We start from the raw sequence: 22,382 nt of genomic DNA on the forward strand, positions 1-22,382 counted from the left end.
AGTATTCTACATTATTTTCAGGGTCAGAGCAGCATTTCCATTTTGGACAAGAAAGAGGTAGCTGTTCACTTACCACCTCTTGGTTGAAAAACATGGAAATTGATTTGCTTCCCAGGGTTTTCTGGCTGTGAAATCTAAGAGATTTGTTCTGTATTGCTCTGAAGCACATTTTAGCTCATGTTTTTATTTCTTCTTCTTTAGAGTCTAACTTCCCTGCATTTCATGTGATCTCCAAAGGGCCACAGAGAAACCCTTCCTTTCTCTTGCCTGGAATTGACTTGAAGAGCTTTTACCATTTAGGGAGAGGTGTGAGTCGTTTAATCAGGAATTTGATGGATCAGTTCAGCTGCCTCAGGCTGATTTGTGACTGTATGGATTCATGGCTCCTCAGAAGCCCAGCTGCCTCTGCTCTGCAAAGACAGCAGGGCTTCCCATTCCATGGGAGCAGTCAAGGATTGAGATCTTCTGGTTTTAGGAAGAACAAGAGTTCTTCTATTTGGAAAGAAGCTGGACTCAATAAACTGATAAATAACAGCACCTTAATGGGAAGATCAGATCACCCTGCCTACTTGACTGTGTGGTACTGGTAGATGTAGTTTCTGCCATATTCTAGTGCTGTGGACAACAGCATGACTTCTTACTAAACTGTCTGAGTTTGACTCTTTGTCCAAGCTCTTATTAGCTTTTCTATTTCAGGCAAGCTAATAAGCTCCTGATGAGATAGAAATATAACTAGTACCGCCATCAAAGGATTGTTATTAAAATTAAATGTGCTATGTAGTATTTAGTGCAATCTAGTTCATGTTCCATGGCTAATACTTCCTAGCACATTTTAATATTGTTAGATGCGTACCACTAATGTCACCATTACAGTGTCAAGTTACTCTCTCAAATATAACGTAGATGGGCAGTTTCACTAGTAATACAGGACATTAAGCATAATAAGCTCGCACTTCTCTTTTGATGAACTGAATTTTCTATGCAAATTTACTGTTGGTGTACTCAGATGCTAACATGGGCAAATCTGTTTGGATGACAGTCCTAGCCAGGATGGCATAAGAATGGAGAAACACTTTCCTTTTAGTTGGTGTTACTTTGTTATAATAGACTATGTCTTAAATTCTCTCTTGTAGTTCAAAAACTTGGTGAATGCAGAGCCAGTTCAGAAGAAACAATTGATTATTAATTATCTATACCTAGTGCACTACCTCCCAAATGTGTTGAGAGATAGAAGAAATATAAAATAACAGCTCCAACTAAGCAAAGTATTTCTGTCATTTCACATAATAGGTTTGACATTATTTTCTCCAGTTTGATGTTTCTAGAAATATGGATAAATTGTCCATGAATAAGGCCATTCACTGGAACGATGTTAGTTAGATTTTGGAGCAAACCCTGATTTTTAGAAAAAGAAAACATTTATTTCACTCTTAAGTACCATTTTCCTGCAGTATCATTTATATCAAAAAGTATCTGGAAATGAACTCACATAAGAGGCTGGTAAATGTGTCATTTCCTCTTAGGATGATTATGGATAACCCTGAAATCACTCTTGTGAATTTGGAAAAGTACAGACAAAGAACATATATACACTCTTTATATGAAAACTTATTTGTATTCCATGGAGAAAAATAAAGCATGCATAACGAAATACCCTAGTATAGAGACACTAGATTATGTTTCCTCTGAGGAATCCAGGACTCACGCTGACATAGGCTATGAAACAGTGAACTTCCTTCCCTAGATGATTGACAGAAAGGACAAGAGTAGGCAAGAATATCTATGACAGACATCAACTGAATCACAAAGGTAGTATGTAATAAATCCTTCAAAAAAACCACAACTCATGAGCCCATATTGAGGCCAACACTGAACACTGGAACTATGTAAAAACATTTTAAATCAGAAGCCCTTCTAAAACACCTACTTTGCTTTCCTTTCTCAAGGGATCAAGTTTCAAGACTGTAACTGAAGGCACCTCTGTTTTTCATCCAATAAGAGTTATGTGAGCCTCTTAAATAGATAGTAGCTCATAGTAGATCACAGGTTATTCTCCAGCAATATCCACCTTGAATCTGCTGCCCAGCACTCCCAGCCATCTCACTTCTCAATTCCTAGGCATCAGAAATCACTTTGGTAATTCTTCGTTCATTTGTCCTTTTCCCTGTCATAACTTCTTTCAAATATGCACAGTGTATTAAATGACTGTCATAGATGGTGTGTTTGTTTTTATTTAAAAATAGCATGCAGTCTAGAGGTATGAATTACTGAAAACAGAAATGAAGGTGTCATTAGATTTTATTTCCATAACTGATGTTAATATTCTTTAAATTCAATCTTTAAGGAGAATGGCCAGAGGAACATTATCATCTTGAACCCCACTGATAGCAGGTGCTTACTGTGGGTCTTCAATAGCCAACTGGACAACTGAGTTCTGACTTTTGGATCATTATACTCTCAGATGCACCTGCTTGAAGACTGGGCATGCATGTTTCAGTCCTTTCACATTCTCATTTTTCCTCATGATTTAATTTTCCTTACATTTTTTTTTACATTTTGCTACCATTTGATACTTTAAAAATATGTAAAGACAGAATGCAATCTTCTTTGAAATACGATCAATATAAGGTATGGTTTCCTGTTAAGGAGGTGTTAGATATGGCTGCCTGGGGGTGTCCAACTTTACTAAAGCTTAGCTCTGCCACAAGACAACTGGAACGACTGGGTCTTGGGCATACTCACCAAGCCTGACTGATCTTTTTCCTGTAAGTAATTTTGCCTATAATTAGCTATATATTTAAATACTCTGGGATGTCTTTTTTTGTAACAGATAGGGATCTCAACTATCAAATGGAAAACCTGGGATAAAATCAGATACTCTGTTCTAAGCGTTGTTACATTTTTTCCAGATTTTCTCTCTGTTCTTTCCAATTACTATTCACCACCTCATCCAGTAAAGTCTGCCTTGTTTTAGCTTCTAAAATAATTGCTACCTCCTTCTTCTTAAGATACAGCTTTAGGAAACTTCTCCTGAAATGGCTTGTGTCTCTTGCATGTAGGAAACAGACTAACATTTTTTTCACAACAGAGATTCTCTGTATTGCTTTGAGGCTGTCTTGGAACTTGCTCTGTAGACTAGGCTGGCTTTGAATTCACAGAGAAATACCTGCCTCTACCTCCCGAGTGCTGGGATTAAAAGTGTGTGCCACCAAGGCCCAGATAGGAAGCAGACTTTTTATAGACCTATACTTTTAAATGAGAACTGCTAAGCAGTTATCATACGATTATAATTTTCATTACTACATTGTATACTGCTCTATAAATACAGGCCTGAATGATTATTTGCTTAACTTAGAAAAAGTAAAGTAATTGCCCTACTAAAGGAGAAGATTTATATATTTGGGGTTGAAGTTGCTCTGAACTCTTGATTATTCACTCAAGTCTACTATCAACATAGTTAAATTCCTAGGAAGAGTCTCTCTGTAAAGGAGGCAATAAGCTTGAACCTTATATGCTCACATCTCTGTTCTTAGCACTAGGGAGTCTGAGGCAGGAGGATCACAGATTTGAATGTAGAATGGGTTTAAAAGTAAATGAACTTTTTTAAGCAGTCATCTGCTCCTGAAGCGATTTGGGAGAGCACAGTGGGGAAAGAATTGCCATCCCACTTTAAAAGCTAGAGAACTGTCTGTAGTCATCATCAAAAACAAACTGATATTATCCTCTTAAATCATGCACAGAAGTTGATGAGGGGAGTCAAGGTCCTTCAGGATGATGGGTCAAGTCTAAGTAAAATCATCTTATGCCACTCTATACTTTTTCGTTGGTCACAGAAAAGTGTCATTTTCAACTTAGCTGTAAGCATTGGACCATAGTTTTAAGAAAAGAAGAACACATGTACTCTGTTGAGGTAAGAGATGGTTTGGCATCACAAATTGTTTTCCAGATGCCACATCTCCTTTTCATATAGAAAATGCTATGATAATAAAACTCTCGGAGCTGAGGCATTGGAATGCTTACTGAAACTACTTTTACAAACATGAATGAGAAGGCATGAATAAATTTTGTGTAAGTACTTGAACACCACTATCTAATTGAATTTCTACCTATAAATTCTCCACCCTCGATTGAGCACTACATCCAGAATGTCAGTAGAAAAGTGTAGGTAGTTTGCAGTCACTTACGAGAAAGGAGTATTTTTTGTGTGTTGCATTGCAGTCAATCTCTTTTATAATTAAATTAATGTTAATGACAGTGAATCACAGGCTAACAACATCTCTACATCTCTATATTGGGATGTTTGTTTAGGATGTGTCACAAAAACTGATGGGCAAAAAGGGTTCAGTAATATTTCCATCTACCTGTTGTAAATATCTTGTGTGTCAGGTTTCGTTTCAGTTTATCTTGTTGCGACTATTGGTAATAAAAACTGAACTACACATGTTGCTATTTCTTCTTTTCAGCAGAAAGTGTATAACTTTTGTACTACTGATGTAAATGTACTAATGAAATATCAGTCAGATGCTCACCCATTATTCTTTCTCTTAGCATGATTGAAAAGTGAAAAACAAAATTGCAATTCTGAGTGGCAACACAGAATTTAAGTAGCACAATTAAATGATGTTTACAATGGTACGTGTTCTTGATATATAAATATCTAATATTTTTTGCTTGCTCAGTGTTATCCAAGCACTGTTGACAAGGGGATACAGTTCCATGAAAATACGCCGTCTATGACAGAGCATCTGCATGTAAAGACCAGGGAACATCCAGGAAGAAGGGGTAGAAAAAAGAAGAATAGAACTTCAGCTGCAATGTTGTATCTTCCATAATGACATGGAAGGTATAGACATAAAATGTCAATAATATTTTTTCTTAAACAAGACCTGAAAAATGACACATCCAATTGACATCCCAATTTCACAGGGTCTCATCCCTGCATGAAGAGTAACGGGCAATTAAGGACAGTATAAAGAGAGAGAATAAGCTTTTCCTAGGATGAATCTCTTACAATAGTAATCCAATCCCAAGTGGCTAGTCCTAAAGACACATATATACAGGCAGTACTAAGTAGATTCATCAGGTGTATTAATATTTTTATGTATAGGTGTGCACATATTTTTGAAGAAAAAGAGGCTATGAATTTGAGAGGGATCAAGAGAATGAGAAACATTGGAGAGAGGAAATGGAGGGAAGAAATTATATAATTATAATTTAATTAAAGAAAATTTTGAGACTTAGGAGTTTTCATGGTTGATTTTAGTTGTCAACATGATGCAATCTACGTGCACCTGATCAAGGTCTCTAAGGATATCTGCAAGGAATTGCTTCAATGCTGTTGATTGAAGTCAAAAGAACAACCCATTGGGTGCCGTCATTCATTGGCTACCCAGGGGTAGATAAGGAGCTATGCAGTGAATATATTAATTCTTGCCTGTTCACACCTGTATGAGCTGCTGATAATGACTTCAACAGTCTCTCCCATCTCGCTGTAACTTTACACTGAGGAAATAAGAAATACTGTTCCAGTTACCTGCTTAAAGTACCAACAGTGGTGAATCATACTGCTAGTCTATATCCTTGGTAGGAAGTCATGACTTTACCTTAGCAGTCATACTATCCAAGCACACTGCTAATCACATCATGAGGAAAACTCCAGAAGACTATCAGTTGAAATCATCCTGTCCAGTAACTAATACTCTCTTCTTGACTGTACATGTACTGTAATCTAGCAGCTGCTTCAAGTTCCTAAGGCATTGATTTATCACATATGAAGAGCTAAATTTTTTACCTAGATAATAAAATTGACATTGGTCTAAAGGGTAGAAACTACCTATGGATATTATTAAGTATATGCAAGTCATTAAGGTTTAGTTTTATCAAATTAGGCTTACATTTGAGGCTATTTATAAATTTTCTATTACAGTTTCTATGCAATGTGAGAAATATGCATTAGCATTTTAATGCATAAATTAAATGAAGAGGTTATAATACAGTCCCTAGTGTAGACAAAGATTTACAGTTTTCTTCATGGCTGCATGATAGGAGATATCACAAATGAAGAAAGCATGGCCTTCCTGGAGAGAAAACAGAAAATAGGTTATCTGACTCACTTTTAAGAATTGCCAACTTGATTATCTTAGAAAAATATACCCTTTAGATACAAAGATGGACAGCATCGTATAAAAAAGGCAACAAGAATCAAGTGAAATAAATGTGCCTTGATAACACATTAGTGACTCCATAGGTTTAAATATTCTTTGCAAATAACAGTGAAATACTATGTGATGTTTGACCTGGCCCTCACCCCAAGCTAGTGAAGTTCAAAGCAGACAAATCTTCTTCCTCGTGTTTTCAAGAGACAAAACTTCTACCTCCTGTACAGTTGTGATGAAAAAGCTACTGCAATCGCATTGCTTCAGGATAAACAATATATCTACATAGAATGGAGAGATTTAACTTCAAGAAAATCATGAAGTTAACCTTAGTCTTGCTCCTAATTCAAGCAATATGGATTTGCAATTATTTTTATGCTCAGTTTATTTACAGAGATTGAGAAATAGGTGTCATTTCTCAAGAATGACATCATCCCAGAGCAGAATCTGATTCATCATGTCTTCCTTTGCCTGTGGATTGACATCCTTTTCTTCCTAACCATCCCTGCCATAATCAGAACTTTATATTTAAGCTATGGTTCTTGCTCCCCCTAGTCAGTAGTTATTTATCACTGGGTAGACAACTGGAACTTCTCCCTCACTACATTCTTACCTTGCACACACATAGTACTGTTACACTAAAAGCTAGGGAAGCATGTTCCCTTACCATGACACTGCTTGTGCTCTACCTATGACATAATCATATAATTAAGTCAAATAAGATGTACTTTTCATTCCAAATTTCTCTCTCATTCTCTCTCTCTCTCTCCCTCTGTGTGTGTGTGTGTGTGTGTGTGTGTTGAATTTTATTGTCACAGCAACTCCTATAAAGGCATGATTTCAGAATCATTTTGTGTGGAACACATTCCCTACCTTTGTGAAAATGAAAATAACATGCATAGTAAAAACATATGGTTCAGCAAATGTTCTGGTCTAAATATTCCTTTGCCATTTATGCCATAAAAATGTCTCCTTGTTCTGATATTCAGCCTTTCCTTTTAATAGCACACAGAGAAATAACACCAGCTTGAAGTGCCATATAAGGCATTCTTCCCGGGGTCTAATAGAAACTAGACAACTGCAGCCCACTGGGCACTTTACAGTGCTGTATTTGTACATATACCTGTATGTGCATTTCTCAGTAATCCAGATATTCAAGTTTTCTGGCTATGCAATTATTCCTTTCTAGTACTTGCTTTTTAATAGTGAGCAGCATTTCAAGTAAAAAATACTTTAATAAGACCAACATCTAGGCTATGAGTGACTTCTTTTGGTGAGGAGAGGTACACAATTTAGTAATCCAAAAGATACGATGGTGGTCAGAGACCAAAGTTCAACTAAATCAGATATACCTCATGAAGAAAAGGTGCATTATTTAGAATGGTATATCAAAAGTTATTAAATATTTTAACATACTAAAATAACTTAAAATAAATTGTGTGTGTGTGTGTGTGTGTGTGTGAGAGAGAGAGAGAGAGAGAGAGAGAGAGAGAGAGAGAGAGAGAGAGAGAGAGATGGTTAGTGTAAATGGTCAAATTGGCAGATTCTGAAATCACCCAGGAGGCAAACTTGTAAACACACATGTAAGGAATACTTTAACCTCTGATTTGCCTGTGAGGGATTAGGCTGATTATGTTAAGTGAGGTCAAAAGATTCATGCTGAAAACAGGAGAAGATATTCCTTGGGCTTGAGGCCAAAAATTTGTAAAAAGAAGAGTTAAGCATGAGCTGGTACACTGACTCCTTTCTGCAGATACACTGTGGCCAGCTGCCCAAGTGTCTCTCTATTGTGACTTCCCATCAAGACAGACCACAGCTTAGGGGTGTGAATCACAAGAGACTCTCCTTTAAGTCACTTCTTAGCATAATGCTTTCTTTTTATCACAGAAATGGAACAAATAAGTAAGATGATACACAATTCCTTTTCAATATAGATCTATTTTTCTTCACTCACAAATACAGCTTTTCATGCTCTACACATCAACACAGAGTCATGAGGCAGTGGGGATGCATCCCACAACCTGCACAGGAGACCTCTCTGCATCTTTCCCTTTGCTGCTATGCAATTATTTTTATACCTATATTAATTTGGCTTTCATCAGCATTGTATATCATCAGCAAGAGTGTTTGATCAGACTATACTTAAAGAGAAAGGGAGGTGAGTTAAGACAGTGAGAGGAGAGGTAAACCAGACCCTGCATCTGGGCATGCCTTCCAGTGCCTGTGGAATGCCTGGGGACTGCTACAGAGCCTCCCCTCCAGGAGGGAGCCTATGTACCCCAGTTTCCTGGTCTTCTTCTCCACCTACTGGACTAGTGCCTGCAGACTGCCAGTGGGAGCCTACACACCCCAGATTTCTGGTCTTTTCTCCAACCACAGGACCAGGTCTAGGACTAGGAAGAGGAGAACTACTAGAGTATTGGACTTGCTTCCACCCAGCGAAAGGGAACTCTGATCTCCCAACCACCAAACCAGTAAGGCACTCTTCCTGCACCCAACAGAAGAAGGGATGGGCAAGAGACAATACGAAAACACAAGCAACAACCGAAAAACAAATATGACACCGCCAGATTCTAAGACTCCACACCAGCAAGACTCCAGCATTCCAATGCAAATGATGCACAAGGGAATGTCCTTAAAAACAACCTCATGAAAATGATAGAGGCCCTAAAAGAGGATATAGGAAAATCCATCTTAGAAATGGATGAAAAAACAAATCAAATAATGCAAGAAATTGAAGAAAAAGCAATCCAAAAATTGCAAAAAATGGAAGAAAAAACAAACCAAAAAGTTCAAAAATGCAAAAAAAAAGGAGGAAAAGAAAAAGGAAAAATTCCAAGAAACAATTCAAACAGTGCAAGGGTTGAAAACTGAAATAGAGACAATAAAAAAACCACAATCTGAAGGAAGGATGGAAATAGAAAAGCTGGGCAAGTGGTCAGTTAATACAGAATACAAAAGATGGAAGAGAAAATCTCAGGTGTTGAAGATACACTAGAAGAAATTGATTCATCCGCCAAAGAAAATCTTAAGTCCCAAAATCCCTAACACAAAACATCCAGGAAATAGGGGACACCATGAAAAGACCAAACCTAAAAATAATAGGTATAGAAGAAGGTGAAGAAAACCATATCAAAGGGGCAGAAAATATATTCAATAAAATCATAGAAGAAACTTCCCCAACCTAAAGAAAGACATGCTAATGAAGGTACAAGAAGCTTACAGAAAACCAAATACAGTGAACCACAAAAAAGTCCCCTTGCCACATAATAATCAATACCCCAAGCATAGAGAATAAAGAAAGAATATTAAAAAACAGCTAAGGAAAAAGGTCAAGTAACGTGTAAAGTTAAACATCCCAGAGTTATACCTGACTTCTCCATGGAAACTCTGAAAGCCAGAAGGTCCTGGATAGATATTGTACCAACATTAAGAGACCAGGGATGCCTGCCCAGACTACTATACCCAGAAAAACTTTCAATGAATGTAGATGGAGAAAACAAGATATTCCATGAAAAAAAACTAGATTCAAGCAATACATATCCACTGACCCAGCCCTACAGAAAGGTTTGGAAGGAAAACTCCAACCCAAGGAAGTTAAATACAACCAGAAAAACATAGGCATTAGATAATAATTCCTTACCAACAGCCAAAAGAAAAAGGAGGTAGATTTCAATGCATAAATCCACCAACAACAACCATTCCAAATTAAAGAAGAATGAGCAATCAGTGGTCATTAATATCCCTCAATATTAATGGTCTTTACTCGCCCATAAAAAGACACAGGCTAACAGAATGGATTCGAAGACACAACCCATCCTTCTGCTGCATACAAGAAACACACCTCATCCTCAAAGACAGACATTACCTCAAAGTTAAAGGTTAGGAAATGATTTTCTAATCAAATGGACCCAAGAAACAAGTAGGAGGTAACAATCCTAATATCTAACAATTCAAACTTTGAAATAAAATCAATAAAAAGAGAAGAAGGAGGTCATTACATACTCATCACAGGAGAAATCCACCAAGATGAAGTTTCATTTCTGAACATCTATGCGGCAAATACAAAGGTATCCACAAAGAAACATTAATAAAACTCAAATCACATATAAAGCCCCACACACTTACAGTGGGAGACTTCAACAAAAAAGCAAAGGGGCTAATAGAAGCCATGACCCAATTGGGATTAACAGACATCTATAGAACATTCCGTCCACATAAAAAAGAATATACCTTCTTCTCACCACCACATGGAACCTTCTCAAAAATCGATCACATACTTGGCAACATATCAAACCTCAACAGGTACAAAAAATTGGAATAACTCCATGGATCTTATCAGACCACCATGTGTTAAAATTAGAATTCAACAAAATCACAAATTGCAGATTCTACAAACTCAAGGAAATTGAATAATGCACAATTGCACCATTTCCTGGATCAAAAAAGAAATAAAAAACAAATCAAAGACTTCCTAGAATTCAATGAGAATGAAGAAACAACATACACAAAACAATGGGACACTTTGAAAGCAGTGCTACAGGGAGATTTCAGAGCACTAAGTGCCGACATGAAGAAACTGGAGAATAGTTACACTAGAGAATTAACAGCACAGCTGAAAGCTCTAGAACAAAAAGAAACAAACTCAGCCAGGAGGAGTACATGCCAGAAAAAATCAAACTGAGGTCTGAAATCAATAAAATAGAAACTAGGAAAACAATACAAAGAATCAATGCAACAAAGAGTTGGTTCTTTGAGAAAATCAACAAGATAGACAAAACTTTGTCCAAAATTACCAAACAGCAAAGTATGAACATGCAAATTAACAAAATCAGACATTAAAAGGGGGACATAACAACGGACACTGAGGAAATTCAGAGAATCATCAGGTCATACTTTGAAAACCTATACTCAAAAAATTCGAGTATTTAAAGGAAATGGACAATTTTCTGGATAGCCATCACTTGTCAAAATTAAATCAAGAACAGATAAGCAATTTAAATAGACCTATAACCCCTATGGAAATAGAAGCAGTCATCAAAAGTCTCCCAACCAAAAAAAGCCCAGGTCCAGATGGCCACAGTGCAGAATTCTTCTCAAAGTATTCCACGCAATAGAAGCAGAAGGGTCTTTGCCAAATTCATTATATGAGGCTTCAATAACCTTGATAACCAAGCCACACAAAGACACAACTAAGAAAGAGAACTTCAGACCAATATCCCTCGTGAACTTTGGTGCAGTAATACTCAAAAAAATACTGGCAAATCAGATCCGAGAACACATCTAAACAATCATTTACCACGATCAAGTAGGTTTAATCCCAGGGATGCAGGGATGGTTAAACATGAAAATATATCAATGTAATCCACCATATAAACAACCTGAGAAATAAAAATCACATGATCATCTCACTAGATGAAGAAAACGCCTTTGACAAAATCCAACACCCCAACATGATAAAGGTCTTGGAGAGATCTGGGATAACAGGAACATACCTAAACATAATAAAAGCTATATACAGCAAACCAAGAGCCAGCATCAAACTAAATGGACAGAAATTGTACAAAATTCTGCTAAAATCAGGAACAAAACATGGCTGTTCACTCTCTCTATACCTTTTCAATATTGTATTTGAAGTTCTAGCAAGAGCAATACGACAACAAAAGGAGATCAAGGGGATAAAAAATTGGAAAGAAAGAGGTCAAACTTTCACTATTTGCAGATGATATGATAGTTTACATAAGTGATCCAAAAAACTCTACCAGGGAACTCCTACAGCTGATAAATACTTTCAGCAAAGTGGCAGGATACAAGATCAATTCAAGAAAATCAGTAGCCCTACTATATACAGACAATAAAATGGCTGAGAAAGATATCAGAGAAACATCACCCTTTACAATTGCCACAAACAACATAAAATACCTTGGGGTAACCCTAACCAAACAAGTGGAAGACCTGTATTGTAAGAACTTTCAGTCTTTAAAGAAAGAAATTAAAGAAGACATCAAAAAGTTGAAAGATCTCCCATGCTCTTGGATAGGTTGGATTGATGTAGTAAAAATGGCAATCCTACCAAAAGCATTCAACAGATTTAATGTAATCCCCATTAAAATACCAGCACAATCCTTTACTGACCTTGAAAGAACAATAATAAATTTTGTATGAAAAAAACAAAAGACTTAGGATAGCCAAAACAACCTTATTCAACACAGCAACATCTGGAAGCATCACCATCACTGGCTTCAAGCTCTATTATAGTGTTGTAGTCCTGAAAACAGCTTGGTATTGGCACAAAAATAGACAGGTAGACATATGGAATCAAGTTGAACACCCTGATATTAACCCATGCAAGTATGAACATCTGATCTTCAACAAAGAAGCTAAAAATATACAATGGAAAAAAGAAAGCATCTTTCACAAATGGTGCTGGCATAATTGGTTGCTGGCACATAGAAGACTGCAGATAGACCCATGTCTATTGCCATGCACAAAACTTGAGTCAAAATGGAGCAAAGAGCTCAACATAAATCCAGCCATACTCAACCTCTTAGAAGAAAAAGTGGGTGGTACCTTTGAACAATATGGTACAGGAGACTGCTTCCTGAATATAACACCAGTAGCACAGACACTGAGATCGACAGTTAATTAATGGAACCTCCTGTAAGTCAAAGGACACAATCAACAGGAAAAAAAGGAGCCTAAAGAATGGGAAAAGATGTTCCCTAATCCCATATCTGACTGAGGGCTAATCTCCAAAATTTACAAATACCTCAAGAAGCAAGTCTCCAAACCACCAAAGGATCCAATTAAAAAGTGGGCTACAGAACTACATAGAAATTTCTTAATAAAGTTGTCTAAAATGGATGAGAGGCACTTGAGAAAGTACGCAACATCCCTAGTCATGTGGGTATGCAAATCAAAACAACTCTAAAATACCATGTTACTCCTTTCACAATGGCTAAAATCAAAAACACCAATGACAGTTTATGCTGGAAAGATTATCGAGAAAGGGGAACACTTCTCTACTGATGGTGGGAGTGCCAACTCATGCAGCCACTTTAGAAACAATATGGAGATTTCTCAGAAAAATGGGAATAAGCCTACCACAAGAACCAGCAATTCCACTCTTGTGCGTATATCCAAATGATGCACATTCATCCAACAAGGACATCTGTTCCACTATGTTCATAGCAGCATTATTTGTAATAGCCAGAACTTGGAAACAACCTAGATGCCCCTCAACTGAAGAGTGGATAGAGAAAATGTGGTACATTTATGCAGTGGAGTGTTATTCAGCAGAAAAATAACAATGGAATTCTGAAATTTGCAGGCAAAGGGATAGCACTAGAAGAAACCATCCTGAGTGAGGTAATCTCTCATATATGGATTTTAGACATAGATCTGGGGAGTGCCAGCCTACAATCCCAAGGCCAGAGAGTCTGTGTAACAGAACCTACATCCAATGGCTGATGAAAGCAGAGGCAGACTCCCACAGCAAACACTGAGCTGAATTCAAGGAACCCAGTGACAGAGAGGGAAGACTGAATGAGCAAAGGAGTTTAAGAATGGTCTGGTTTAACCCCCAGAATTAGCTGACCTGAAAAGTGTTAGGTTAGCTCTTCAATCCTAGCCTGATGGCTGGGAATCCAGCATGGGACTGATCAAGAACCCCTGAATGTGGGTGTCAGTGAGAAAGTCTAGGTAATCTATTGAGCCTTGGGTAGTAGATCAGTATTTATCCCGGGTATACAAATGGACTTTGGATGCCCATTCAATAATGAGAGATTTACTCTCACCCTGGACTCTTGGGGGGAAGGTCTAGGCCCTGTCCTGGATGAAAGGATAGACTATGGACACTCCCATGGAGGGCCTCACCCTCCCTGGGGAAATGAGGGGTATTGGGGGGGGTGTTGGTGGGAGGACATGGGAGGAAGGGAAGGAAAGGGAGAGGGACCTGGGATTAATTCAATAAATAAAAAAGAGAGAGTGAGAGGAATTAGGGAATGGAATAGGCTGAGGATTCAGTTATCCACAGTTGCTGTCAGTTAGCCTTAGAACACATTGCTGGGACCCTCTGTGCTGACAGAGGCCATGATGTCTAATGAGACGCAAACTGCAGACCCTGACCTTGCACACCTGAAACAGATTCCCTCACACACACTTTTTGACAGGGGAATGATCCTGGTGTCATGGCAGGAGTCCAGTATGATAATTGCATTTCTGTTCACATTCTCTTTCCCTGCAGTTTTTACTATTAATGAGAATTCTTCTGATATCTGACAAAAATGGCACATAGGAAAAAATGAAACTACCACATTCCAAAGGGTGGAAATCAATATTATAGGGAGGGATATTTAATACCAATCAAGGATCTTTTGTGTTATGATGTAATTCCTGTTAAATAACACATAACAAAAGGAGAGGACACTATAGCAGAAAGTGCTGGAGAAACACAGGTAGGACACAGACAAACACCCCAAATTAAATGAATATCATTTAGGAAAATTGGACAAAAAATGAGAGTATAATTCTTCTCTTGACAATATGAAAAGAGGTAGATTATTTATATAAATGTACTATTTAGCATCCATAATACTTTAATTAGCTTTTGGTTACATAAGAAATGCACAAAACCATTCTCATAAAAAAAAACTGATGTCATTAACTCCAACCCATTACAGTCCTCAGAGTAAAACAATGCTATTAATTTGTTTTATTTTCTTCTGAAAACATACATGTGTATAACTATAAATATACCTATCAAGAAAGAACATAGTGTGTGCAACTATTTTATGCAAATCATGGCATGCTTTGTCTCGGCTCTTTGCTAGTTTTTTCTCTTTGCTGAATGATTCTCCTTTTTGGATTTTTTTCATGTAAATTAGAAACAGACTTGTTTCACATGTCAATCCCAGCTCTTTATCCCTTCCTTCCTCCCACACCCCACAACAACCCCCACAACCCCCCACCCAATCCCCACTTCACTTCCCAAGGATGGTAAGGCCCTCCATGGCAGATCTCCAGAATCTGTCATTTCATTCTGGGCAGGACCTAGTCCCTCCCCCATGTGTCCAGGATAAGAGAGCAATGGGTTCCTAAGTTCCATTTTTATGCTAGGGATAAATAGTGATCTACTACCTAAGGCCCCATAGATTGCCAATGCCTCCATACTGACACTGAAATTTAGGGGGCCTGGATAAGTTCTGTGCTGGCCTCTTAGTCACCAGTCTGGAGTCTATGAGCTCCCCCTTGTTCAGCTCAGGTGTTTCTATGGGTTACAACAGCCTGTTCTTGACCCTTTTTCTCATCATTCCTTCCTCTTTGTAAATGGGTTCCAGGAGTTTAATTCACTGTTTAGCTGTGGGAGTCTGCTTCTGCTTCCATCAGTTACTGGATGAAGGTGCTAGGATGGCATGTAAGGTAGTCATCAATCTCATTACTGGGGAAGGGCTTTTAAGGTAGCCTCTCCACTATTTCTTAGTATGCCAGTTGGTTTCATCCTTGTAAATCTCTTGAAATCACATACTACCAAATCTCTCCTCAAACTTATTATAATGACTCCCACTTTTATGGTATATATCATCCTGTTCTCTTTTCTTTCCACAACGAAACATTCTTGTTCCCCCATGTCCTGCTCAACCCCTCTCTTTTTCCCAGCTCCCTCTCCTCAACTCCCAAGGTCACAATATTCTCAGGCGATCCAGACTTGTTTACCCTCTCTGGGTTACCATACATATCTCTTTTAGGGTCCTTCCTGTGTCTCACACTGTAGCACAGTCATAGTGTAGGCTGGCACTCCCCTGATCCATGTCTAAAATCCATATATGTGTGAATATATACAATATTTGTCTTTTTGTGACTGGGTTGCCTCACTCAGGATCTAATACCATCTTTTGTCTACTGGTGGTGGGAGTGCCATCTCATACAGCCACTTTGGAAATCAGTATGATGAAGATTCTTCAGGAAAATGGGAATCAGTCTACCACAAGATACAGCAATTCCACTCTTAGGCATATACCCAAAATATACTAAATGATTTTTAGCAGCATTTTCTCTTCAAAGGCAGCATTTGCTTTGTATACATATGGGAGCATGACATGTTCATGCTGATTTTAAATTTTCTTCCTGTCTTTGAATTGATATTTATTACAATGATATTTATTCCAATACCTGGAACCCACTGTTGCTATGTTCCTTTGTTGTTTTAGTAGATGAATAGTACACTCACCTAAAAAGAATGCCACAAAATTTACCATTAATGCCTAATTCAAATGGAAGTTTTCTTAAAACATCTGTAATTATCAATAGTGTTGTTAATTTGTTGTTTGAAATTTTGACATATGCAAACAAGTATCTGATAACATACTTCCAACTGTCCCTTACAGGTCCCTTTAGGATCCTCCAATACAGTGCACTCTTTAATTCATTTCCACTCAACCATACCCACGTATGGTGGGCAGATCTATGTCTCATCTCAGACTTAACATTCACAGTCACTTCTTTTCATCGCTTTGAACAGTTGTTATCTTCCCATTACCTATCATGTAATGTCCAGTATACAGTGCTTTTCTGAACAATTTTCAGAGGAGCATAATCAAAACTTCAAATATAAAGTTGTAAATCATAATTTGACAACATTACCATTGAGTATAGTGGTTCTATACTTGTATGTATCGAATCATCTGGGACTGATCTGCCTTTTCACAGGGGTTGCCTAAGACTGTCAGAAAACACATACATTTACAACTCATAACAGTAGCAAAATCACAGTTATGAAGTAGCAATGAAATATTTTTATGGGTGAGTGAGGGTCACCACAACATGAGTAACTGTGTTAAAGGAACTCAGCATGAGGGAGATTGAGAAACGCTGACTTAGTAAAACAGTATCAGAACAGTTTCTCCTAGAACTTAGGGTCTCCCATGCATGATTTTGGTGGTGATTGTTGTTTATTTTTTCTTTCCTTTAAATTAACAGTAGCAAGTAAGTGTTATACTCTATGAATCAGGTTTCAAATTCAACCAGCTGTTTGCTGATTGCACCCATGCCCCTATAGGACCATCAAGTATGTCTTGCCTGACAGGTCATTTATTCCTGCATGCAGAATCCATCATCTGAAGTCTTTTTTTGCTCCTGGGAGTCTGTGCCTTCCAGGGCTATGAACATCAGACAGAAGATCACTTCTGGCTGTTCATGATGGAGTTGTCTATTCGACCATCAAGGTCTGTGGTATCTTCAGCAAGAGGGGAGTTTCATCTACTTATTTGGGCCATAAGAGAAATGTCAATAATTTCTTCTCTTTTTGGGTGCTTTTGGGACATATTTATTTCATCACCATACTAACTGTCTCTGAGTTGAATCTGTGCAGCACTTAACCTGTGTTCCTACCACAGATCTGTGAAGTAATTTATTCTGTGTAGAGTACTTACTTTAACAAATATTCCATGTGGGTGGGGTGGGATTCTGCCTATATGTGTGTCACTGTGCCATGTGTAGGCAGTTCCTGTGAAGGGCACAAGGGGGCACAGATCCTCTGACACCACAGTTACAAATAGTTATGAGCTGCCAAGTGGGTGATGGGAAATAAACCTGGGTCCTCTGGAAGAACAGTTGGTGCACTTAACCTCCCAACCATTATCTCCAGCCCTCTAGTTACTTTTCTTATTGCTGGAGCAAAATACTCAACAGAAACTATGTAAGCAATTATTTCCCTTCTTAGTTTTCAGAGGGTGGAATGCATGACTAGTGGGCCTTTGGTGTTTGAGAATCTCATAACTGGAAATGTGGTGGATGATACTGCCCATAAGTAGCATGACAGAGAGAAACCATGGATGAAGGCTCAATGCAGATACAATTTAAGCACACATTCCTTGAACTGCTCACTCTAATTATCCCCCACACCCTATCTTTAACTTAATCTCAAGGAAGCCATCATAATATGAACCCATGGAGGAACTGGCTTTTCCATTGAGTCCCAGACTTCAAGATCTAATTATTCTTAGGAATGCTTTCACAGGCATGTGGAGGAATGTGTTCTATTTATTTCCTAAATCATTCTCAATCCAATCAGTTTTGAGAATAACAGTAAGAACTCTTCTCCCTTTACACCATCCCCAAGTCTGTGAAGCTGATAATGGCAGGAAACATGCCATTATTTCCACATTTGAATCCAAATGAAGCTACTTACCCTTCAAAAGGCTAGTCTTCTAAAAAGTATAAAGTACTATGCAAGGAAGGTATCATGCTATTTCAGATCAGAGAATGGTAAATTCCAGTGATGCTGATATTATAATTTTTACAGCATAGACTGAATTCCAGTTGTTATGCTGTAGTGTAGAACCATAGTGGCCCCTTCCTACACCATGCTATTTCTTGTAATGGAAATCATCCTATGCCCTTTCAAACTGTCCTCCATATAATTAGAGAAAACTACTTGAGGAAAGTTCCATCAACTGAATTTGACCCAGTGGCAATGAAATCAATATTACTTTGTTAATGCTCTCTTCTTCTTCTCATTTCCTTTCTTTCTGTCAGAAATTGATGTAAGTAAAATCAGCATGATCAGCAATAAATGAACATTTTCATTTTAAAACTACTGTATTGTGGACAAAAGGTACAATACCCTGGTCTTCAAATCCTCATATAACACAATGAAACAACACTGAATATCTACAGATGAATTAAAAACAGCTTCAAGCAGAATAACTGAATGCCTTTGAACAGATCTCTTGAGCACAGTGTACTGAACCTTCAACTTGTTGATATTTTAAATGAAGTTCTAGAACACTCCTCTTTAGTGTCTTCTGTCTCTAGGAATGGTACTGATTTTCTGCCATGGTAGAAGAGCCAACGTTTTCCTGAAGACTTGTATTAATTCTGGTCTTAACCTTAAAGAACTTTTTGCAACTTTACTGCAAATCATGTTTTATAACTTGAAACTCTGAGTAGCCTTGTTTGAAAGTGAATGTATAATGAGATTTAACAGATATATTGATTTCCTCAACATTACATTCTTTTTATGAATTAATTGTAGACTTTCACACTCATTAAAACTGAATGTTTCTTCTGTAATGGAGAATATCTTAATTAGAATATTATGCTTTAAATATTTTACAAATAGACATTAATCTTGAAAATTGTCTTTTGAGGGTCAAAAGAAGACTTAGTTTGTACAGAAAATCTCCATATTTTCCTTTGAAAAGTCAGGCTATTAACTGAGATTTTGTGTTTTTTCTTGAACTTGTTATATTATTTCTGATTATACTATTATTCTTCACAGCAAGAATATTTAAAAATAAAATGCATGATATAACTTTGTCTATATCTATTTCTTTCCTGCTTATGTGCCTAGATCTTCAACTTATTCTACCATTTTCAATGATTTGAAAATAACTTTGCATTATGAAAATGTTGCCATCATCATCCTGGGATAAAGATGATCCTCAAATGTATATTATGATAAATAGACATTCAATTAAATAAACCAAAAGTTACTGTTGTGTCAGATTTCTAAATTGTTAATTTTATAATCAAAGTGTTCTGCAATAGTACTTCCATGGGATGAGTTAATGACTAGATGGATTTTATGGAATAAGACAAACTACATATAATACTTTAAACTTAGCTTGCTGTGGTACAATCTCTTGCTATGGGTTATCCCCTTGCTGTGGGATGTCTTGCTCTTTGAAATGTAGTTGGATAGTCTTTGTGTGATGTATTGGAAGAGATGAAAAGACTTCCCAGTTTGGCAAAGAGATATGCTCCCAGAGCCTCATTTTATTTCATGATTGAATCAGAAACTTGATTGACAATTAAACTTAACCCCATTCTCCATTTATCTTAATAAAACCTTCCCTTAAAACAATCTCTGCCCTTATATCTGCTAGAAATATTTTTCAAAGAAATTTATTGACTGCTTTATAAGGTTAATTGAAGTGGAAGAATGTTTTTTATTCATTGAGAAATAGTAATCCTTGACCTCTGCCTGTAAAACAAATAAGTTATCCTATGCCTCTTTGATTTATTACAGAAACACAATTTGCTTCCTTTCCTTCTTTTTTTACATATATTTTTCTTTTCCTGGCAGAGTCTCACATTTTCTTCTATGAATCTGTCTTGTACTATTTATTGCATTTGCAAGACAAATTCTATTCTCTGTAACTCACTGTCTCCCAACTTGGCAGAGTCATTCAGACATAAAAAGGGTTCCTCTGTGAAAGCCAAGACTTAGACCTAGTTGCTTTCTTCTAAAGAAATGAACTGAAGCAAAAGTTTCCACTAATAATAACACAGACTGAAAAGGGATCAGTTTTTAAAGCAGTAAGTCACTGGACTAATCCTTGAGAAAAGGAGGAAGAAGAAAAGAAGGAGAAATGAGAGGAGGAGGAGAAGGATGAAGAAGAGGAGGAGGGGAAGAAGGAAGATCGATATGACATTGTTCAGTGAATTCACATTTTTGTAGGAAGAAGATGATGAAGATGAGGAGGAAGAGGAGGAGGAGTAATGAATATCAATATGACAGTTTAGTGAATTTACATTTTCATTTTGTGTTTTAGTTACTTTTAATAAATTTTCCATGAGATGGTATCTTATGTAAGTATGCATAAGGATATTTTTTAATTTGTATTAAAATTAAAAAATATCTGTAAATCTACACTTGGAAGGTGGAATCCAGAGAGACCCTGAGCTACATAATGAGTTAGAGGCCAACCTTGGCTGCAAGATATTCCTTTTCAATGATTTAATGTATCTATATAAAGTCTGTGAGCCAACAAATATGATATTTTTTCATTTGGGGATGTCTTATTTTGCATCAATTTTTCTATAATATATACACACTGTCCCTGTCCCAAATGTGGTGATGCCTTATCCTATTATTTTTTATAAATTTTATTTAAACTAGAAACAATCTTATTTTACATATCAATCCCAGTTCCCTCTCATTCCCATCCTCCCATACCCTCCACCAATCCCCATTCCATCCTGCACCCAGTCCCCAGGGAGGGTGAGGCCTTCCATGAGGGATTATCAAAATTTGTTAAGTCATTTGGAGCAGGGCCTAGGCCCTACCCTGTGTATCTAGGCTAAGAGAATATCCCTCCATGGGGAATGGGCTCCCAAAGTCAATTTGTGCACTACGGATACATCCTGGTTCAACTACCAGAGGCCCCATAGACTGCCCAGTGCTCCTAGCTGACACCCACATTCAGGGATCCTGGTCCTAGGTTGATTCTATTTTGTCTCTTTTTACCAGTCTTCTTTGATTTTCCTTATGTCCCTGAGCAACCTAGTATCTGTTTCTTGGTTATCCAAGCAGTGTCAGACACGAGTTCCTTCCCATGTAGTGGTCCTTATTCAAATCAGACATTAGTTGGCTACTCTCACAAGTTCTGTGTCACCATTGATTGTCCCCACAAATTTTGCAGGCAGGAGAGACTGTAGGTAGAGTGTTGTGGCTTTATTGATGTCCAGACTTCTCTTCCCATAGCTTGAAAAGTACCTTCCCAGCTCCACTTCTCTGTGTTCAATGAGTTATGTGGATCTTTTCCTTGGCAATGGTAGTCTGCTTTTGGCTTACAGAGAGGAACCCTTCTTCTTAGCTTCAGCCTGGGTTGTTTGGAGATTTCCATAAGACTCCCTTGACCAACTGCTCCATTGAATGCAACCTAAACTCATCACTGGAAGTCCTGTTTAGCCAAGAGATACCCAGATAAGATTCAGTGTCCACCATTATTAGGATGGCTCTTTCATTTCAGGTTCGCATATTCAAGGAAGTTTCCACTATACTGTTTCCATCTTCCAAATATGCCCAAATGCCAGCACTCTCTGTATGTACTCTCTCCCTCCATCCCACCTCCATAAATTTGATCATTCCTTCTCCCATTCCTACATGTCCCTACTCCACACTTGAAAACCTATTTCTTTCTCAGGGAGATTCCTGTCTCCATAAAACCTTCTTCTTTACCTAATATACTGGCTGGTTTTGTGTGTCAACTTGATGCAAGCTAGAGTCATCAGATTCTAAGTACCCTCAGTTGAGGAAATGTCAATGAGACCCAGATGTAAGGCATTTTCTCAATAAGTAATCAAAAGGAGAAGACCAGCTCATAGCGGGTGGTGCTAGCATTGGTATAGTTGTCTTGGGTTCTAAATGAAAGCAGGATGAGCAAGCCAGGAGAAGCAAGTTAGTAAGCAGCACACCTCCATAGTTTCTGCATCAGCTTCTAC

Source organism: Mesocricetus auratus, unplaced genomic scaffold (genome assembly GCF_017639785.1).
Source record: "Mesocricetus auratus isolate SY011 unplaced genomic scaffold, BCM_Maur_2.0 Super-Scaffold_100024, whole genome shotgun sequence".
Classification (NCBI taxonomy): Eukaryota; Metazoa; Chordata; class Mammalia; order Rodentia; family Cricetidae; genus Mesocricetus; species Mesocricetus auratus.